Consider the following 22,031-nt stretch of genomic DNA (forward strand, 5'->3'; position numbering starts at 1 on the left):
AGGAATGTTTATTCAGGCCTCTGGCGCTGGGTCAAGAGTCCTGAATTTCCTCTGTATGTCATCACTCTAACCACATCTTGACCTGGATAAATGCATATAAATGGAGAAAACATAACCAACTACAGGCTGATACTCAGAAAAAGATTAAATTATTGAAGATAAGTATGAATGGAGACCTGAAAGGAATCCAAGCTTTCTGCTCTTAATAGGAATTAAGCTCATGTATACTAAAGATCAGTTGTTGAGAGGGGCGGAGTCAAGGTGGCATACGAGGAGGACGTGGAATTCGCGTCTCCTCACAACTAGGGCACCTACCAGGTACTGGTGGGGGACCACGGACACCTAAGGAAACTGGAGGACCCCCCAGAAACCGGGAAGGATGTGGGGCGTGGGGGAAGTGAAGGGGGAGAAGTGGAGGCAGGACGGGACTGGCGCCCCTGAGAGGCGGCTGGGGGAGGGAAAGGGATCCCACGCCGAAGGGGAAAATTGGGGAACCACTGGGAGTGCAGAGGATCTAAAGGGAGAATGGCCAGGTTTCCCCTGCCCACTTGGGCCCCCAGGAACCTTCTGAGATCCCGGGCCTGATCCTCTGCCCCCTGAGACCCCCTCCAGCCACACGGGTCCTGAGTGGGAGGGAGGGAAGGGGGAGCAAAAGTAAAGTCTGGACCTCTGGGACCGGCACCCCTGAGGGGTGGCTGAGGTAAGGGAGGAGTTCCTATGCCCAGCGGGACCCAGCCACGGTTAGGAGTCCAGCAGTGACAGGGGAGACCCTGGGGGAGACGGTGGGGGAGGAGCGAGAAGGAACGTAAGGGGAGGCGGCCAGTGCCTTCCCTGTCCACTTAGGCACCAGGGAGCCTGCTGGGCTCGGGCCTAATCCTCTGCCCTCGGAGCCTCCCTCCTGCCACTCAGAACCCAAGCCCTGCCCCTACACCCCCACCCAGGGCCCCACCTCTACACTCGGAGACCCCCTCCAATGTGCTGGGCCTAAACCCCACCCACACACCCTCACTCAGGGCCCTACCTCCAAACTCCGGAACCCCACACGCCAGAGACCCTCCTTTCCACCTGCTGCCTCTCCCCTTCCATGCAGGTCCTAAGCAGAGGCCCCACCCCATGCCTGAACGTCACCCCACCTAGGTCCTGACCCATGTTCAAATGTCACCCCCCCACCTGCCTAGGTCCCATCCCAATCTAAACCCCACCCCTGCCTAAGTTCCACACCCCACCTAAACTCCACCACCATGGCCAAGGCTTTTCTTTTTTTCTTTTCTTTTTTCCTCTCTTAGATTGGGGTTCTGTCTTACCTTGTTGATTCATTGTTGCTGATCCTTTTGTATTTTTATTTTTCCTAAAAAATCTTTTAGTTTTCTAATTTTATTTTATTCTTTATACTTTGTTAGTGATCTCTCCTTTGGCTTGTTTCCCACCCCCCTTTACTTTTCTTTTTTCTGTTGTGGTTCTATTTTACCTTGTTGCAGTTGTTTCAATTATACTTTTTTTTTCCTAATATATTTTTTATCTTTCTAATTTTATTTTGTTTTTTTTTTTTGATATTGTACTGCTCCTTTTTTCTTTCTTTCTTCCTTTTTTTTTTTTTTTAACCATGCCATAAAGTTCACAGGATCTTGGTTCTCAGGCCAAAGGTCAGGCCTGAGCTCCTGTGGTGGGAGCTCCGAGTCCAAACTGCTGGACTAACAGAGAACCGCAGACCCCAGGGAATATCAGTCAGAGTGAGGCCTCCCGGAGGTCATCATTTCAGCATCAAGACCCAGCTCTATCCAACTGCCTGCAAACTCCAGTGCTGGATATCTGAGGCCAAACAACCAGTAAGACAAGAATACAGCACCACCCAGCAAAAAAAAAAAAAAAAAAGAAACAACAAAAAAATTTGTTACAGATGACGGAGCAAGGTAAAAACCTAAAAGACCAAATAAATGAAGACAAAATAGGCAACCGACCTGAAAAAGAATTCAGAGTAATGATAGTAAAGATGATCCAAAATCTTGGAAACAGAATGGAGAAACATTTAACAAGAATCTAGAAGAACTAAAGAGCAAACAAACAGTGATGAACAACACAATTACTGAAATTAAAATACTCTAGAAGGAATCAATAACAGAATAACTGAGGCAGAGGAACGGATAAGTTACCTGGAAGATAAAATGGTGGAAATAACAGCCAGGGAGCAGAATAAATAAAAAAGAATGAAAAGAATTGAGGACAGTTTCAGAGACCTCTGGGACAACGTTAAATGCACCAACATTCGAATTATAGGGGTCCCAGAAAAAGAAGACAGAAAGAAAGGGTCAGAGAAAATATTTGAAGAGATTAGAGTGGAAAACTTCCCTAACATGGGAAAGGAAATAGTCAATCAAGTCCAGGAAGCACAGAGAGCACCATATAGGGTAAACCCAAAGAGAAACACATGGAGACACATATTAATCAAACTATCAAAAATTAAATACAAAGAAAAAATATTAAAAGCAGCAAGGGAAAAACAACTAATAACATACAAGGGAATCCCCATAAGGTTTACAGCTGATTTTTCAGCAGAAACTCTGCAAAACAGAAGGGAATGGCAGGACATATTTGAAGTGCTGAAAGGGAAGAACCTACAACCAAGATTACTCTACCCAGCAAGGATCTCATTCAGATTGGATGGAGAAAATAAAACCTTTACAAATAAGCAAAACTTAAGATAATTCAGCACCACCAAACCAACTTTACAACAAATTATAAAGGAACTCCTTTAGACAGGAAACACAGGAGAAGGAAAAGACCTACACAAACAAACCCAAAACAACTAAGAAAATGGTAACAGGGGCATACATATCAATAATTAACTTAATTGTAAATGGATTAGATGCTCCAACCAGAAGACATAGACCGGCTGAATGGATACAGAAACAAGACCCGTACATACAGTGTCTACAAGAGACCCACTTGAGACCTAGGGACACATACAGACTGAAAGTGAGGGAATGGAGAAAGATATTCCATGCAAATGGAAATCAAAAGGAAGCTGGAGTAGCAATTCTCATATCAAACAAAACAGACTTTAAAATAAAGACTGTTACAAGAGACAAAGAAGCACGCTACATAATGATCAAGGGATCAATCCAACAAGAAGATATAACAATTGTAAATATGTCTGCACCCAACATAGGAGCACCTCAATACATAAGGCGACAGCTATATGCTGTCAGCTGTATGCTAACAGCCATAAAAGGGAAATCAACACTAACACAATAATAGGGGGGGACTTTATCACCACAGTTTCACCAATGGACAGATCATCCAAAATGAAAATAAATAAGAAACACAAGTTTTAAATGCCATGTTAAACAGATGGACTTAATTGACATTTACAGAACATTCCATCCAAAAACAACAGAATAAATTTTCTTCTCAAGTGCTCATGGAACTTTCTCCAGGATAGATCATATCTTGAGTCACAAATCAAGCCTTGGTATATTTAAGAAAATTGAAAGCATATCAAGTATCTTTTCTGACCACAATGCTATGAAACTAGATATCAACTACAGGAAAAAAACTGTAAAAAAATACAAACATATGGAGGCTAAACAATATGCTACTAAATAACCAAGAGATCACTGAAGAAATCAAAGAGGAAATTAAAAAATACCTAGAAACAAATGACAATGAAAACACAAAGACCCAAAACCTATGGGATGCAGCAAAAGCAGTTCTAAGAGGGAAGTGTATAGCAATACAATCCTACCTCAAGAAAGAAGAAACATCTCAAATAAACAACCTAACCTTACACCTAAAGCAATTAGAGAAAGAAGAACAAAATTACCCCAAAGTGGGCAGAAGGAAAGAAATCATAAAGATCAGATCAGAAATAAATGAAAAAGAAATAAAGGAAACAATAGCAAAGATCATTAAACCAAAAGCTGGTTCTTTGAGAAGATAAACAAAATTGATAAACCATTAGCCAGACTCATCAAGAAAAAAAGGGAGAAGACTCAATTCAAGAGAATTAGAAATGAAAAAGGAGAAGTAACAACTGACACTGCAGAAATACAAAGGATCATGAGCGATTACTACAAGCAACTCTATGCCAATAAAATGGACAACCTGGAAGAAATGGACAAATTCTTAGAAATGCACAACCTTCCAAGACTGAATCAGGAAGAAATAGAAAATATAAAGAGACCAATCACAAGCACTGAAATTGAAACTGTGATTAAAAATCTTCTAACAAACAAAAGCCCAGGACCAGACGGCTACACAGGTGAATTCTATCAAACATTTAGAGAAGAGCTAACACCTATCCTCCTCAAACTCTTCCAAAATACAGCACAGGGAGGAACACTCCCAAACTCATTCTACAAGGCCACCATCACCCTGATACCAAAACCAGACAAAGATGTCACAAAGAAAGAAAACTACAGGTCAATATCACTGATGAATATAGATGCAAAAATCCTCAAAAAAATACTAGCAAACAGAATCCAACAGCACATTAAAAGGATCATACACCATGATCAAGTGGGGTTTATCCAAGGAATGCAAGAATTCTTCAATATATGCAAATCAATCAATGTGATACACCATATTAACAACTTGAAGGATAAAAACCATGTGATCATCTCAATAGATGCAGGAAAAGCTTTCGACAAAATTCAACACCTATTTATGATAAAAACTCTCCAGAAAGTAGGCAAAGAGGGAACCTACCTCAACGTAATAAAGGTCATATATAACAAACCCACAGCCAACATTGTTCTCAATGGTGAAAAACTGATACCATTTCCTCTAAGATCAGGAATAGGACAAGGTTGCCCACTCTCACCACTATTATTCAACATAGTTCTGGAAGTTATAGCCACAGCAATCAGAGAAGAAAAAGAAATAAAAGGAATCCAAATCAGAAAAGAAAAAGTAAAACGGTCACTGTTTGCAGATGACATGATGCTATACATAAAGAATCCTAAAGATGCTACCAGAAAACTACTAGAGCTAACAATGAATTTGGTAAAGTAGCAGGATACAAAATTAATGCACAGAAATCTCTGGCATTCCTATACACTAATGATGAAAAATTTGAAAGAGAAATTAAGGAAACACTCCCATTTACCATTGCAACAAAAAGAATAGAATACCTAGGAAAAAACCTACCTAAGGAGACAAAAGACCTGTATTCAGAAAACTATAAGACACTGATGAAAGAAATTAAAGATGATACAAATAGATGGAGAGATATACCATGTTCTTGGATTGGAAGAATCAACACTGTGAAAATGACTCTACTACTCAAAGCAATCTACAGATTCAATGCAATCCCTATCAAACTATCACTGGCATTTTTCACAGAACTAGAACAAAACATTTCACATTTTGTATGGAAACACAAAAGACCCCAAATAGCCAAAGCAATCTTGAGAAAGAAAAACAGAGCTGGAGGAATCAGGCTCCCTGGCTTCAGACTATACTACAAAGCTACAGTAATCAAGACAGTATGGTACTGGCACAAAAACAGAAATATAGATCAATGGAACAGGATAGAAAGCATAGAGATAAACCCACACACATATGGTCACCTTATCTTTGAAAAAGGAGTCAAGAATATACAATGGAGAAAAACAGCCTCTTCAATAAGTGGTGCTGAGAAAACTGGACAGCTACATGTAAAAGAATGAAATTAGAACACTCCCTAACACCATACATAAAAATAAGCTCAAAATGGATTAAAGACCTAAATGTAAGGCCAAACACTATCAAACTCTTAGAGGAAAACATAGGCAGAACACTCTATGACATAAATCACAGCAAGATCCTTTTTGACCTACCTCCTAGAGAAATGGAAATAAAAACAAAAATAAACAAATGGGACCTAATTAAACTTTAAAGCTTTTGCACAGCTAAGGAAACTATAAACAAGATGAAAAGACAACCCCCAGAATGGGAGAAAATATTTGCAAATGAAGCAACTGACAAAGGATTAATCTCCAAAATATACAAGCAGCTCATGCAGCTCAATATCAAAAAAACAAACAACCCAATCCAAAAATGGGCCAAAGACCTAAATAGACATTTCTCCAAAGAAGATATACAGATTGCCAACAAACACTTGAAAGGATGCTCAACATCACTAATTATTAGAGAAATGCAAATCAAAACTACAATGAGGTATCACCTCACACTGGTCAGAACGGCCATCATCAAAAAATCTACAAACAATAAATGCTGGAGAGGGTGTGGAGAAAAGGGAACCCTCTTGCACTGTTGGAGGGAATGTAAATTGACACTGTCACTATGGAGAACAGTATGGAGGTTCCTTAAAAAACTAAAAATAGAACTACCATACGACCCAACAATCCCACTCCTGGGCATATACCCTGAGAAAACCATAATTCAAAAAGAGTCGTGTACCACAATGTTCATTGCACCTCTATTTACAATAGCCAGTGCATGGAAGCAACTTAATTGTCCATCGACAGGTGAATGGATAAAGAAGATGTGGCACAAATATACAATGGAGTATTACTCAGCCATAAAAAGAAATGAAATCGAGTTATTTGTAGTGAGGTGGGTGGACCTAGAGACTGTCATACAGAGTGAATAAGTCAGAAAGAGAAGAACAAATACCATATGCTAACACATATATATGGAATCTAAAAAGAAAAAATGGTTCTGATGAACCTAGGAGCATGACAGGAGTAAGGACACAGACGTAGAGAATGGAGTTGAGGACACGGGGAGGGGGAAGGGTAAGCTGGGACGAAGTAAGAGAGTAGCATTGACATATGCACACTACCAAATGTAAAATAGATAGCTAGTGGGAAGCAGCTGCATGGCACAGGGAGATCAGCTCAGTGCTTTGTGACCACCTAGAGGGGTGGGAGGGAAACGTATGAGGGAGGGGATATGGGGATATACGTTTGCATATAGTTGACTCACTTTGTTATACAGCAGAAAGTAATACAATATTGTAAAGCAATTATACTCCAATAAAGATGTTAAAAAAAAAACATCAGTTGTTGGGACTTCCTCGGCAGTCCAGTGGTTAAGACTCCCTGCTTCCAATGCAGGGGCACAGGTCTGATCCCTCGCTGAGGAACTAGGATCCCATATGCTGCACAGCACAGCCAAAAAAAAAAAGTTTAAGTAAATAAATAAATACATTATGTCTGTAAAATAAATAAATAAAGATCAGTTGTTGAAATCCTTATGCTGACTACAGAAATATCATTAAGACTTTTTATCATTACAAAGTGTGTATTCTGTTGTTACGCAATATATTCGCTGGATGAATTCTAGCCTTAATATAAATCTTAAAGGCTTTTTCTGTCATTATAACATAAATGTCAAAACACTGTAACATCACCCAGAAGACACACTTGTAAAGACTATTAAACAAGCCAAAATAAGTATTCAGGAAAACATTCAAAAGAGTCCATTGATGATACAGAAAATTTGCATTCAACCAAAATGTCCAACAAAGGAAAACAATTAAGGAAATCATTGTTCATCCGGTCAATCAACTATAAGGCAAATATTAAGATTATTAGTGTGTGATCATTACATTGTAAATGCCACCAGCCCAAAGAGCCCTGGGTTCCTTAGAGAAAATTATTCCATTCATTCAGCTTAAGCCCCCATTCAGTAATAATCATCTTGGACAACTAAGCATTCCCTACTTGCAGGCACTGATTCTATTTTTTATTTATTCAGCAAGTTCCAGGATATTGATACTGGAATGCTAACCTCATGATTGAGTTTAATCAAAAAATAATGCTATTGATAATAACAGCCAGCATCTTCAATGATTTACTTCAATGATTCCAACCCTTGGCTTGGAATCCCAACTCTGCCACTGGGTGTGTGACTTGGGGAAAGACAATGAACCTGTCGATTCTTTAGTTTCCTTATTTGTAAATAGAGTAGATAACACTTCCTGTTGTGAGGATAAAGTAAGATAACATATGTAAAGTGCCTAGCATGTATATAAGGCTCTCTTGACAGGTATTATTGCTTTTCTTCTTACTTCAACATACGCCATTGTGTCTGCCTACCATTCAACAATTCACAAACATACAAAATCAAATGTAATTTACACACATAAGAAACATGCTGTTTATCTTCCTTAGATATTTATAATTCATGGTAGAAATTAAGTGGTCTCCTTTTCCAAGGTGGAATGTCAGCTAAGACCTGTATGCTCTACCTCTCCTCAAAACTGAGCCCTAAGGTTGTGTAAATCAATATATCATGTCATCACAAAAGAAGAAAGGATTATTCATAAAAGCCAATTACATTCTAGGCACTATTTGAGGCATATATATACTTTATCACATTGCTATCCCCATTTTAAAGATGAAGAAACAGAGGTTCAAAATGGTTGAATAACTTGTCCTAGATTCCAAAGAAGTAAATGACAGAATCAGGATTCATATTTGGATCTGTTCAATTTCAAAGACCGTACACTTTCCCTTATGTTCAGCTTCAAAGTTTTAGTTTCTTACCACAATGTCATGAACTATTGTTACAAGAAAATGAGACCACTGTTTACTATCTGTCATGGCTAGGTTTTAAATCAAGCCTAAGGATATAAAACTTATGACCTCTACATCTTAAGTAAAAGCCCACTTGAATTAAAACAAAACAATGGGAAATGCCTTAGTAATAATATTTGAAAAATCTTCAGAATGTGAGCTATCAACTTGCTTTGTTCAGTGGAATGTCCCTGCACAGAGCTGGATGGATGTCTGTGGGTGTCAGAGCGGTCAGTTTCGCCAGAGTAGAATACGTGAGTCTAAAGCTATGTGTTCTCTGTTCCTGATCAGCATGCCATAAGTTCAACTCTGCCATAATTATCCTTTTCTACAGTTTGTAAACCTTCATCCCAACAGGATTATAGATTCTAACTAGGCTTAGTTTTAAATGGAAAAACAAATTTGTTTCATTCTTTCAGTATATGTCATGTAGGCAAAGAAAACTGTGGCTGGTATTACCTTTTCTAGTTCTACAATGCTCTGACAATGCACACCTCTCCAAGGAGCCACTACCCAAGGCTGGGCCCTGGAGGTGGTAGCCCTCTCCCTGTGCCACCATCGCCAGCCCCTGCCACAAGCCATGGGTAGTTCTTAACCCAGTACCTGGTACAGCATCTGGTACATAGTGGATGTTCAGTAAATATTTGTTCAATGAATAAATGAATGCAACTGTGTCTGCCCAAGCCAGCAAAGGAACTTAAAATCAGTCCTTCCTTATTCCTCATACTAAGATTGGTCTTTCTGTATGTGCCTCCTGGCTACCAACTAAAACTTCCCAACTCACAGGCCAAAGGCAGTCTCAGGTTTTCACCTGCAAGGTCACGATACCTGTCTACCTCCCAGATCTTAAGAGGATCAAAATGGATGAGGTTGTCAGAAGCTTGGGAACCAAAGTATATGCCCCATACCCTTCAGAACGAGACAGAAGGAATGTGTCTGATTTTCATCCTTGGCCGCACATTAAGATCATTTGAGAAGCTTTCAAATGACAGAAACCCACTGCAGTGAAATCAGAATCTCTGAATATGGGCCATGACTACAAAGATCATTTACATGTCCCCCTGGTAATTTGAAGGTGTAGCCAAGATTGAAGATCGCAAGGCTGGAGAAGACCAAAAGGGGCAACATCAGCCCCACACAAGTAGGAAGAAGCATCTTGGTCTCTTCGAAGGGGAAGGTAAGAGGACTGGAAATGCAACATGGAGCAGCAGCTACCGATGTTGACAAAATGCCCATTCCCAGCCCTGTAGTCCTCACTGCTGCCCTTGGCCCACCTGCACCACCCCCTCCTACTCCTCCAAATTGTCCTAGAGCAGGCTATAGTCTCATCTTGGACTGGGCAATGGGAACCTGCTCAAGCAACCTCCTCTTGTAAAAGAGAATTCGCCTCTAGGTCCTGCTCTCTACCCACCAACCCAGCCCCAGTCCTCACAAACCCTGTTCTGTCTCCACCCTAGCCCCACCCCTTCCTTAAAACTAGAGGCTCCTAGTTGACAAGCCCCAAATGAGTATGGATGGACTGTGCATAATCCCAGGGCACTGCAGAAAGGACCATATCTCAGTAAGTCCTAAAGGCAAGCTGGAGGAGGGAGCATAAACAGAGACCCAAAACGTCAGAGCTCCTAATTTCCAAAATATTCAAACAGTTCATATGGTTCAATATCAAAAAAATAAACAATCCAATCAAAAACTTGGCACAGGGCTTCCCTGGTGGCGCAGTGGTTGAGAGTCTGCCTGCCGATGCAGGGGACATGGGTTCGTGCCCCAGTCTGGGAAGATCCCGTATGCCGCGGAGCGGCTGGGCCCGTGAGCCATGGCCGCTGAGCCTGCGCGTCCAGAGCCTATGCTCCGCAACGGGAGAGGCCACAACAGTGAGAGGCACGCGTACCGCAAAAAAAAAAAAAAAAAAAAAACTTGGCAGAAAACCTAAATAGGCATTTCTCCAAAGAAAACATACAGATGGCCAACAGGCACATGAAAAGATGCTCAACATCACAAAGTATTAAAGAAATACAAATCAAAACTATAATGAGGTATCACCTCACACCAGTCAGAATAGCCATCATCAAAAAATCTACAAACAACAAATGCTGGAGTGGGTGTGGAGAAAAGGGAACCCTCCTGCACTGTTGGTGGGAATGTAAATTGGTGCAGCCACTATGGAGAACAGTATGGAGCTTCCTTAAAAAATTAAAAATAGAGTCACTATATGATCCAGCAATCCCACTGCTGGGTATATATCCAGAAAAGACAAAAATTAATTTAAAAAGATACATGCATCCCAGTGCATGCATGTATCTTGCATCCCAGTGTTCATAGCAGCACTATTTACAATAGCCAAGACATGGGAACAACCTAAGTGTCCATCAACAGATGAATGAGTAAAGAATATGTGGTGTGTGTATATATATGTGTGTGTGTGTATATATATATATATACATATATGAAAAGGGACCATTTCATATATAATGAAATATTACTCAGCCATAAAAAAGAATGAAATAATGCCATTTGCAGCCACACGAATGGACCTAGAAATTATCATACTAAGTAAGACAGAGAAAGACAAATATTATATGATATCACTTATATGCGGAATATTAAAAAAATGATACAAATGAACTTATTTCCAAACAGAAACAGACATAGAAAACAAAGTTATGGTTACCAAAGGGAGAGGTGGGGGTGAGGGATAAATTAGGAGCTTACTAACAGATACACACTACTGTATATAAAATAAACAACAAAGTCCTACTAGTAGAGCACAGGGAACTATATTCAATATCTTGTAATAAACTGTAATTTAAAAGAATCTGAAAAAGAAAAAAATGTATACATATATGTGTGTATGTATGTATGTATATCTGAATCACTTTTCTGTACACCAGAAACTAACACAACATTGTAAATCAGCTACAGTTCAATTAAAAAGAAAAATGTCAGAGCTCCTTCTGTCCCCTGTCCCCTGAGTCACTGATGCATCGTGCTGGAAAAAAATGCCTCTAGTGTTGTGTGGAAAATATAAACGTACACACACACACACACAATTTGGAGGCTAAAGCCCTAAGTTCACAGCCCAAATGTCTGTAGACTAAATGTGTCTCCCAAAATTCATATGTTGAAGCACTAAAGCCCAGTGTGACTATATTTGGAGATGGGTCCTCTAAAGAAGTAATTAAGATTAAATGAGGTCATAGGAGTGGTGCCTTGGTCCAACAGGATTAGTGTCCTTATAAGAAGAAACACCAAAAAGCTCAATTCCTTTCTCTGCCTTGCGGGGACACAGCGAGAAGACTGCATGCCAGGAAGAGGGTTCTCATCAGGAACTGACGCTACCAGACCTTAATCTGGGACTTCTGGCCTCCAGACCCATGAGAAAATAAATGTCTGTTGTTTAAGCCACTCAGTCAATGGTATTTTGTTGCTAATACACCAACCTTACACAAGTCACAACATCTCCAAATCTCAGTTTCCTCATCAATAAAAGAGAGATAAATCCTACCTCTTCATAAACATCAAATGAGGTAATGTATATTTTTAAGGGCTCTGCAAACAGTAGAGTATTAAATAGGCATTAATCATCATTAATCTCCACCTCTGTGATCTCATACTCTAATCCTTGTGCTAGCCAAGCATACACCACATTGCATTAGATTGAATTTTTTCCTGTCTCCCTTGTAGATGGTGAAATCCTTTTGGCCAGGAGCCAAGTCTCATTCGTCTTTGTACATCCAATGCCAAGGCACACTATCACTGCTCAAGAAATGACTGTGGAATGACCCCCAGGTGGCCTTAGATACCCTTTCTCTGTGTCCCATAATTTCTCCACACATTCTTCCATCACTTAACATCAGGTGTTGAAGTTATTAATTTTTGTGTTTTTCTTCCCCACTGGAGTATGAGCTTCCAGATGGTAGAGACCACAGAGAATAATTATTGTATCCCTAATGACTAGTACAATGCCTGGCACCTAGTAGGAAATCAGTAAATACTGATGGATAGAAGGGAAATAATGCATTTTTTGAGGGATTTGCACTCCTGAATTTCAGAGCTCAAAGTTGCCCTGTATTCAATCCACCATCTGCAATGAAACCAACTAAATGTCCTTCATCCCACTCAGTCTTTGTTCAAAAGGCTCCTAAAAGGTCCCAGCTCATGCAGCTCTTTTATCCTAGTATAACCAGCAAAGGATCTGAATGCACTGTTTTATTGTACAAATCAATATCATCCCCCAGAGAACCAACACTAGTCATTACATCAGCAGTTGCTATGCAACCACCCTCCAAAGTTCAGGCTGAAAGATCCAGGGCTAAGGTAGTGATTTTTTCCCACCTGGAAGGGACCATAAATTCTACGGAAAACCACATCATTATGCAGAGTCACTCAATCTTCTTACAAAAGGGAATTTAACCACATTAGAAAAAGTATACTCTCTAGGTTTCCTAAGCTATGCATGTACAGCATTTTATAAAGAAATGTGTACATTTGCTACTGGATCCCAAACACACACACTATATAAACACATATTATGTATAAATGTATGTCATTTATAAATATTCCTATATTTATAAATATTTATATATGTACATTAGAAAGAGAGTAAATACCATTTTTTTATGCCAAAGTAGTTTCAGGGAGTCAAATCACCCCATTTCTTTTTACAGAGTAAATATTTTAAATAAATTTCTATTTTCTAGGGGCCAAAAAAAAACTTTCAGAAAATATAGAAATATTTAAAGAGAAAATAAAGAAGCCATATCAAACAGCCTAGTTAAAACCACTGTTAGTATTTGCTTGTAACATTCCAGATGTTTATATATAAGAATATTAAAAAGCATTATATATATATGTATATATGTTATCATTATATATAATGTTCTTATGTATGTAGAAACATCTGGAATATATATATTATATATTTAGTTAGAATATATATTTTCTTTCTAAAATGGGAACATATTCTATGCATAGTTTGGATACCTCTTTTCTTTAAAACTTCACACCATTCCATGGATGTCTTTCCAAGTTAGCATATAGTTACAGCATTATTTTTAAGGCTGCATAATATGTCAATATCTAGTTTAACTATATCAAAGTTTATATAATTATTTTCCTGTGGCGTCCATTTTTCACTATTATAAATAATGTTGTGAAAAAGTCCTCATGCTCACATCTTTGAAAACTCATCTGATTGTTTCAGTAAGTTCAATTCATGGATTAGATCAAAGATTATGCATTTATTTTAAGGCGTTTAGGTTATTTACAAGTACATTACCTAATCCTAGGCATTTATCCCCCAAACCAGGATTTTAGGTCAATATAAATTTAGTCACAACTTTGAAGAATTTTAAATATTTTAAAAACAATAATTCAAGATTTTCAAGGACATATTATGATAAAGATAACTTTGTCTCTCCTCTCATTTGACTGTACAACAATCCACTCTATGTCCTGCTGCCCTTTGCAGAACAAACAAAGCTGTCTTTGTTCACTAAGTTGGTATTTCTTACCTTCACTTCCTATAGCTCCTCCTCTTGATCATAATTGTTGTTGTCACCAGCTGCATTTTAGGATTGGCTGTTGATTGCTTTACCTAGGCTCACGGCTGAGCCTGAAGAATAGCTTCAGAAACCCCATGTAAGATCTGGAACAAGTTCATGATTCACGTGGCTATGAAAGTTGGTCCTAAAAACATTTCATTTGGAGTATATTGACACTTGCCTTCCAAAAGACATGTTGACTTCTGTTCAAACTTCTTTCCTCTTTGTTGAAAACAGTTAAAACACTACTTTCCCCACTTTCAACCTTGGTTTGTTTTTCAAAGTCAACACACGAGGCTTCCAGGAAGATGGCAGAAGAGTAAGACGCGGAGATCACCTTCCTCCCCACAGATACACCAGAAATACATCTACACGTGGAACAACTCCTACAGAACACCTACTGAACGCTGGCAGAAGACTTCAGACCTCCCAAAAGGCAAGAAACCCCCCCCCCACGTACCTGGGTAGGGCAAAAGAAAAAACAGAGACAAAAGAATAGGGACAGGACCTGCACCAGTGGGAGGGAGCTGTGAAGGAGGAATGGTTGCCACACACTAGGAAGCCCCTTCGTGGGCGGAGACTGCGGGTGGCGGAGGGGGAAGCTTCGGAGCCACGGAGGAGAGCACAGCAACAGGGGTGAGGAGGGCAAAGCGGAGAGATTCCCGCACAGAGGATCGGTGCCGACCGGCACTCACCAACCCGAGAGGCTTGTCGGCTCACCCGCCGGGGCAGGCGGGGCTGGGAGTCGAGGCTCGGGCTTCGGTCGGAGCGCCGGGAGAGGACTGGGGTTGGTGTTGTGAACACAGCCTGCAGGGGTTAGTGCGTCACGGCTAGCCGGGAGGGAGTCCGGGGAAAAGTCTGGACTTGCCGAAGAGGCAAGAGACTTTTTCTTCCCTCTTTGTTTCCTGGTGCGCGAGGAGAGGGGATTAAGAGCGCTACTTAAAGGAGCTCCAGAGACGGGCGCGAGCCGCGGCTAAAAGCGTGGACCCCAGAGACAGGCAGGAGACACTAAGGCTGCTGCTGCCGCCACCAAGAAGCCTGTGTGCGAGCACAGGTTACTATCCACACCCCCCTTCCGGGGAGCCTGTGCAGCCAGCCACTGCCAGGGTCCCGGGATCCAGGGACAACTCCCCCGGGAGAATGCACGGCGCGCCTCAGGCTGGTGCAACGTCACGTCGGCCTCTGCCGCTGCAGGCTTGCCCCGCATCTGCACCCCTCCCTCCCCCCAGCCTGAATGAGCCAGAGCCTGCGAATCAACGGCTCCTTTAACCCTGTCCTGTCTGAGCGAAGAACAGACGCCCTCCGGCGACCTACACGCAGAGGCGGGGCCAAATCCAAAGCTGAGCCCTGGGAGCTGTGCGAACAACGAAGAAAAAGGGAAATCTCTCCCAGCAGCCTCAGAAGCAGAGGAATAAAGCTCCACAATCAACTTGATGTACCCTGCATCTGTGGAATACATGACTAGACAACGAATCATCCCAAATTGAGGAGGTGGACTTTCAGAGCAAGATTTATGATTTTTTTTCCCCTTTTCCTTTTTGTGAGTGTGTATGTGTATGCTTCTGTGTGAGAGTTTGTCTGTATAGCTTTCCTTCCACCATTTGTCCTAGGGTTCTCTCCGTCCATTTTTTCTTTGTTTGTTTTTGTTTTTTTAAAATTTTTTTCTTTTTTTCCTAATAATTATTTTTTTATTTTAATAACTTTATTATATTTTATCTTACTTTATTATATTTTACTTTATCTTCTTTCTTTTCTTCCTTCCTTCCCTCCTTCCTTCCTCCCTCCCTCCCTCCTTTCTATTGCTTTCTTTTTTTCTTTCTTTCTTCTTCTACTACTAATTCTTTCTTTCTACTTTTTCTCCCTTTTATTCTGAGCCATGTGGATGAAACGCTCGTGGTGCTGCAGACAGGAGTCAGTGCTGTACCTCTGAGGTGGGAGAGCCAACTTCAGGACACTGGTCCACAAGACACCTCCTAGCTCCACATGATATCAAACAGCAAAAATATCCCAGAGATCTCCATCTCAACCACAGCACCCAGCTTCACTCAATGACCAGCAGCCTACAGTGCTGGACATCCTATGCCAAACAACTAGCAAGACAGGAACACAACCCCACCCATTAGCAGAGAGGCTGCCTAAAATCATAATAAGTCCACAGACACCCCAAAACACACCAACAGATGTGGACCTGCCCACCAGAAAGACAAGATCCAGCCTCGTCCACCAGAACATAGGCACTAGTCCCTCCACCAGGAAGCCTACACAACCCACTGAACCAACCTTAGCCACTGGGGACAGACACCAAAAACAACGGGAACTACGAACGTGCAGCCTGCAAAAAGGAGACCCCAAACACAGTAAGATAAGCAAAATGAGAAGACAGAAAAACACACAGCAGATGAAGGAGCAAGATAAAAACCCACCAGACCTAACAAATGAAGAGAAAATAGGCAGTCTACCTGAAAAAGAATTCAGAATAATGATAGTAAAGATGATCCAAAATCTTGGAAATAGAATAGACAAAATGCAAGAAACCTTTTAACAAGGACCTAGAAGAACTAAAGGTGAAACAAACAACGATGAACAACACAATAAATGAAATGAAAAATACTCTAGATGGGATCAATAGCAGAATAACTGAGGCAGAAGAACGGATAAGTGACCTGGAAGATAAAACAGTGGAAATAACTACTGAAGAGCAGAATAAAGAAAAAAGAATGAAAAGAACTGAGGACAGTCTCAGAGACCTCTGGGACAACATTAAATGCACCAACATTCGAATTATAGGGGTTCCAGAAGGAGAAGAGAAAAAGAAAGGGACTGAGAAAATATTTGAAGAGATTATAGTTGAAAACTTCCCTAATTTGGGAAAGGAAATAGCTAATCAAGTCCAGGAAGCACAGAGAGTCCCATACAGAATAAATCCAAGGAGAAATACACCAAGACACATATTAATCAAACTGTCAAAAATTAAATACAAAGAAAACATATTAAAAGCAGCAAGGGAAAAACAACAAATAACACACAAGGGAATCCCCATAAGGTTCACAGCTGATCTTTCAGCAGAAACTCTGCAAGCCAGAAGGGACTGGCAGGACATATTTAAAGGGATGAAGGAGAAACATCTGCAACCAAGATTACTCTACCCAGCAAGGATCTCATTCAGATTTGATGGAGAAATTAAAACCTTTACAGACAAGAAAAAGCTGAGAGAGTTCAGCACCACCAAACCATGTTTACAACAACTGCTAAAGGAACTTCTCTAGGCAAGAAACACAAGAGAAGGAAAAGACCTACAATAACGAACCCAAAACCATTAAGAAAATGGGAATAGGAACATACATATTGATAATTACCTTAAATGTAAATGGACTAAATGCTCTCACCAAAGGACACAGATTGGCTGAATGTATACAAAAACAAGACCCATATATTTGCTGTCTACAAGAGACCCACTTCAGACCTGGAGACACATACAGACTGAAAGTAAGGGGATGGAAAAAGATATTCCATGCAAATGGAAACCAAAAGAAAGCTGGAGTAGCAATTCTCGTGTCAGACAAAATAGACTTTAAAATAAAGACTATTAGAAGAGACAAAGACAGACACCACATAATGATCAAGGGATGGATCCAAGAAGAAGATATAACAATTGTAAATATTTATGCACCCAACATAGGAGCACCTCAATACATAAGGCAAATACTAACAGCCATAAAAGGGGACATCGACAGTAACACATTCATAGTAGGGGACTTTAACACCCCACTCTCACCAATGGACAGATCATCCAAAATGAAAATAAATAAGGAAACACAAGCTTTAAATGATACATTAAACAAGATGGACTTAATGGATATTTATAGGACATTCCATCCAAAAATAGCAGAATACACATTTTTCTCAAGTGCTCATAGAACATTCTCCAGGATAGATCATACCTTGCGTCACAAATCAAGCCTTGGTACATTTAAGAAAATTGAAATTGTATCAAGTATCTTTTCTGACCACAATGCTAAGAGACTAGATATCAAATACAGGAAAACATCTGTAAAAAATACAAACACATGGAGGCTAAACAATACATGACTTAATAAGTGATCACTGAAGAAATCAAAGAGGAAATAAAAAAATACCTAGAAACAAATCACAAGGGAGACAGGACAACCCAAAATCTATGGGATGCAGCATAGGCAGTTCTAAGAGGGAAGTTTATAGCAATACAATCCTACCTTAAGAAACAGGAAACATCTCGAATAAACAACCTAACCTAAAGCAATTAGAGAAAGAATAACAAAAAAACCCAAAGTTAGCAGAAGGAATGAAATCATAAAAATCAGATCAGAAATAAGTGAAAAAGTAATGAAGGAAACGATAGCAAATATCAATAAAACTAAAAGCTGGTTCTTTGAGGAGATAAACAAAATTGATAAACCATTAGCCAGACTCATCAAGAAAATATGGGACAAGACTCAAATCAATAGAATTAGAAATGAAAAAGGAGAAGTAACAACTGACACTGCAGAAATACAAAAGATCATGAGAGATTACCACAAGCAACTCTATGCCAATAAAATGACAACCTGAAAGAAATGGACAAATTCTTAGAAATGCACAACCTGCCAAGACTGAATCAGGAAGAAATAGAAAATATGAACAGACCGATCACAAGCACTGAAATTGAAACTCTGATTAAAAATCTTCCAACAAACAAAAGCCCAGGACCAGATGGCTTCACAGGCGAATTCTATCAAACATTTAGAGAAGAGCTAACACCTATCCTTCTCAAACTCTTCCAAAACATAGCAGAGGGAGGAACACTCCCAAACTCATTCTACGAGGCCACCATCACCTTGATACCAAAACCAGACAAGGATGTCACAAAGAAAGAAAACTACAGGCCAATATCACTGATGAACATAGATGCAAAAATCCTCAATAAAATACTAGCAAACAGAATCCAACAGCACATTAAAAGGATCATACACCATGATCAAGTGGGGTTTATTCCAGGAATGCAAGGATTCTTTAATATACGCAAAACAATCAATGTGATAAACCATATTAACAAATTGAAGGAGAAAACCCATATGATCATCTCAACAGATGCAGAGAAAGCTTTCGACAAATTTCAACACCCATTTATGATAAAAACTCTGCAGAAAGTAGGCATAGAGGGAACTTTCCTCAACATAATAAAGGCCATATATGACAAACCCACAGCAACCCTCATCCTCAATGGTGAAAAACTGAAAGCATTTCCACTAAGATCAGGAACAAGACAAGGTTGCCCACTCTCACCACTCCTATTCAACATAGTTTTGGAAGTTTTAGCCACAGCAATCAGAGAAGAAAAGGAAATAAAAGGAATCCAAATCGGAAAAGAAGAAGTAAAGCTGTCACTGTTTGCAGATGACAAAATACTATACATAGAGAATCCTAAAGATGCTACCAGAAAACTACTAGAGCTGATCAATGAATTTGGTAAAGTAGCAGGATACAAAATTAATGCACAGAAATCTCTGGCATTCCTATACACTAATGATGAAAAATCTGAAAGTGAAATCAAGAAAACACTCGCATTTACCATTGCAACAAAAAGAATAAAATATCTAGGAATAAACCTACCTAAGGAGACAAAAGACCTATATGCAGAAAATTATAAGAAACTGATGAAAGAAATTAAAGATGATACAAATAGATGGAGAGATATACCATGTTCTTGGATTGGAAGAATCAACATTGTGAAAATGACTCTACTACCCAAAGCAATCTACAGATTCAATGCAATCACTGTCAAACTACCACTGGTATTTTTCAAGGAACTAGAACAAAAAATTTCACAATTTGTATGGAAACACAAAGGACCCCGAATAGCCAAAGCAATCTCGAGAATGAAAAATGGAGCTGGAGGAATCAGGCTCCCTGACTTCAGACTATACTATAAAGCTACAGTAATCAAGACAGTATGGTACTGGCACAAAAACAGAAAGATCAATGGAACAGGACAGAAAGCCCAGAGATAAACCCACACACATATGGTCACCTTATCTTTGATAAAGGAGGCAGGAAGGTACAGTGGAGAAAGGACAGCCTCTTCAATAAGTGGTGCTGGGAAAACTGGACAGCTACATGTAAAAGTATGAGATTAGATCACTCCCTAACACCATACACAAAAATAAGCTCAAAATAGATTAAAGACCTAAATGTAAGGCCAGAAACTATCAAACTCTTAGAGGAAAACATAGGCAGAACACTCTATGACATACATCACAGCAAGATCCTTTTTGACCCACCTCCTAGAGAAATGGAAATAAAAACAAAAATAAACAAATGGGACCTAATGAAACTTCAAAGCTTTTGCATAGCAAAGGAAACCATAAACAACACCAAAAGACAACCCTCAGAATGGGAGAAAATATTTGCAAATGAAGCTACTGACAAAGGATTAATCTCCAAAATTTAGAAGCAGCTCATGCAGTTCAATAACAAAAAAACAAACAACCCAATCCCAAAATGGGCAGAAGACCTAAATAGATATTTCTCCAAAGGAGATATACAGACTGCCAACAAACACATGAAAGAATGCTCAACATCATTAATCATTAGAAAAATGCAAATCAAAACTACAATGAGATATCATCTCACACCGGTCAGAATGGCCATCATCAAAAAATCTAGAAACAATAAATGCTGGAGAGGGTGCACTGTTGGTCGGAATGTAAATTGATACAGCCACTGTGGAGAACAGTATGGAGGTTCCTTAAAAAACTACAAATAGAACTACCATATGACCCAGCAATCCCACTACTGGGCATATACCCTGAGAAAACCATAATTCAAACACAGTCATGTACCACAATGTTCATTGCAGCTCTGTTCACAATAGCCCAGAGATGGAAACAACCTAAGTGTCCATCATCGGATGAATGGATAAAGAAGATGTGGCACATATATACAATGGAATATTACTCAGCCATAAAAAGAAATGAAATTGAGCTATTTGTAATGAGGTGGATAGACCTAGAGTCTGTCATACAGAGTGAAGTAAGTCAGAAAGAGAAAGACAAATACCGTATGCTAACACATATATATGGAATTTAAGGGAAAAAAATGTCATGAAGAACCTAGGGGTAAGACAGTAATAAAGACACAGACCTACTAGAGAATGGACTTGGGGATATGGGGTGGGGGAAGGGTAAGCTGTGACAAAGCGAGAGAGAGGCATATACACTACCAAACGTAAGGTAGATAGCTAGTAGGAAGCAGCCGCATAGCACAGGGAGATCAGCTTGGTGCTTTGTGACCGCCTGGAGGGGTGGGATAAGGAAGGTGGGAGATGCAAGAGGGAAGAGATATCGGAACATATGTATACGTATAACTGATTCACTTTGTTATAAAAAATAAATAAATAAATAACTATCCATTAAAAGAAAAAGTCAACACACACCCATCTGCCAGAATAATCTTCGTAAGTATGCAACTCTGATCATTCTAGATCTTGTTCAAAAACATTAAGGCCTCCTACACTCATAAAATACAAGTTCCTAAGAGTGACGTTCAAGGTCTCTCCACTCCCACCCCATACTAATCTTACTCCTGTACCAGACTCTTTGCCATTCTGTGCACACAACCTATTTCTATCCAAATCATTTGCCCACACTGCTCCTATTGCTGTACTTTCCATTTTCAAGTACAATTGTACATTGCCCCAAAAATCTATCCATTCTTCAAAGTTTCTTTCTTATGTCACCTCCTTTAAGAAATCATCCCCAGGGCTTCCTTGGTGGTGCAGTGGTTGAGAGTCTGCCTGCCGATGCAGGGGACACAGGTTCGTGCCCCGGTCCGGGTAGATCCCACATGCCGTGGAGTGGCTAGGCCCGTGAGCCATGGCCGCTGAGCCTGCGCGTCCGGAGCCTGTACTCCGCAACGGGAGAGGCCACAACAGTGAGAGTCCCACGTACCGCAA

Source organism: Globicephala melas, chromosome 12 (assembly GCF_963455315.2).
Source record: "Globicephala melas chromosome 12, mGloMel1.2, whole genome shotgun sequence".
Lineage (NCBI taxonomy): Eukaryota > Metazoa > Chordata > Mammalia > Artiodactyla > Delphinidae > Globicephala > Globicephala melas.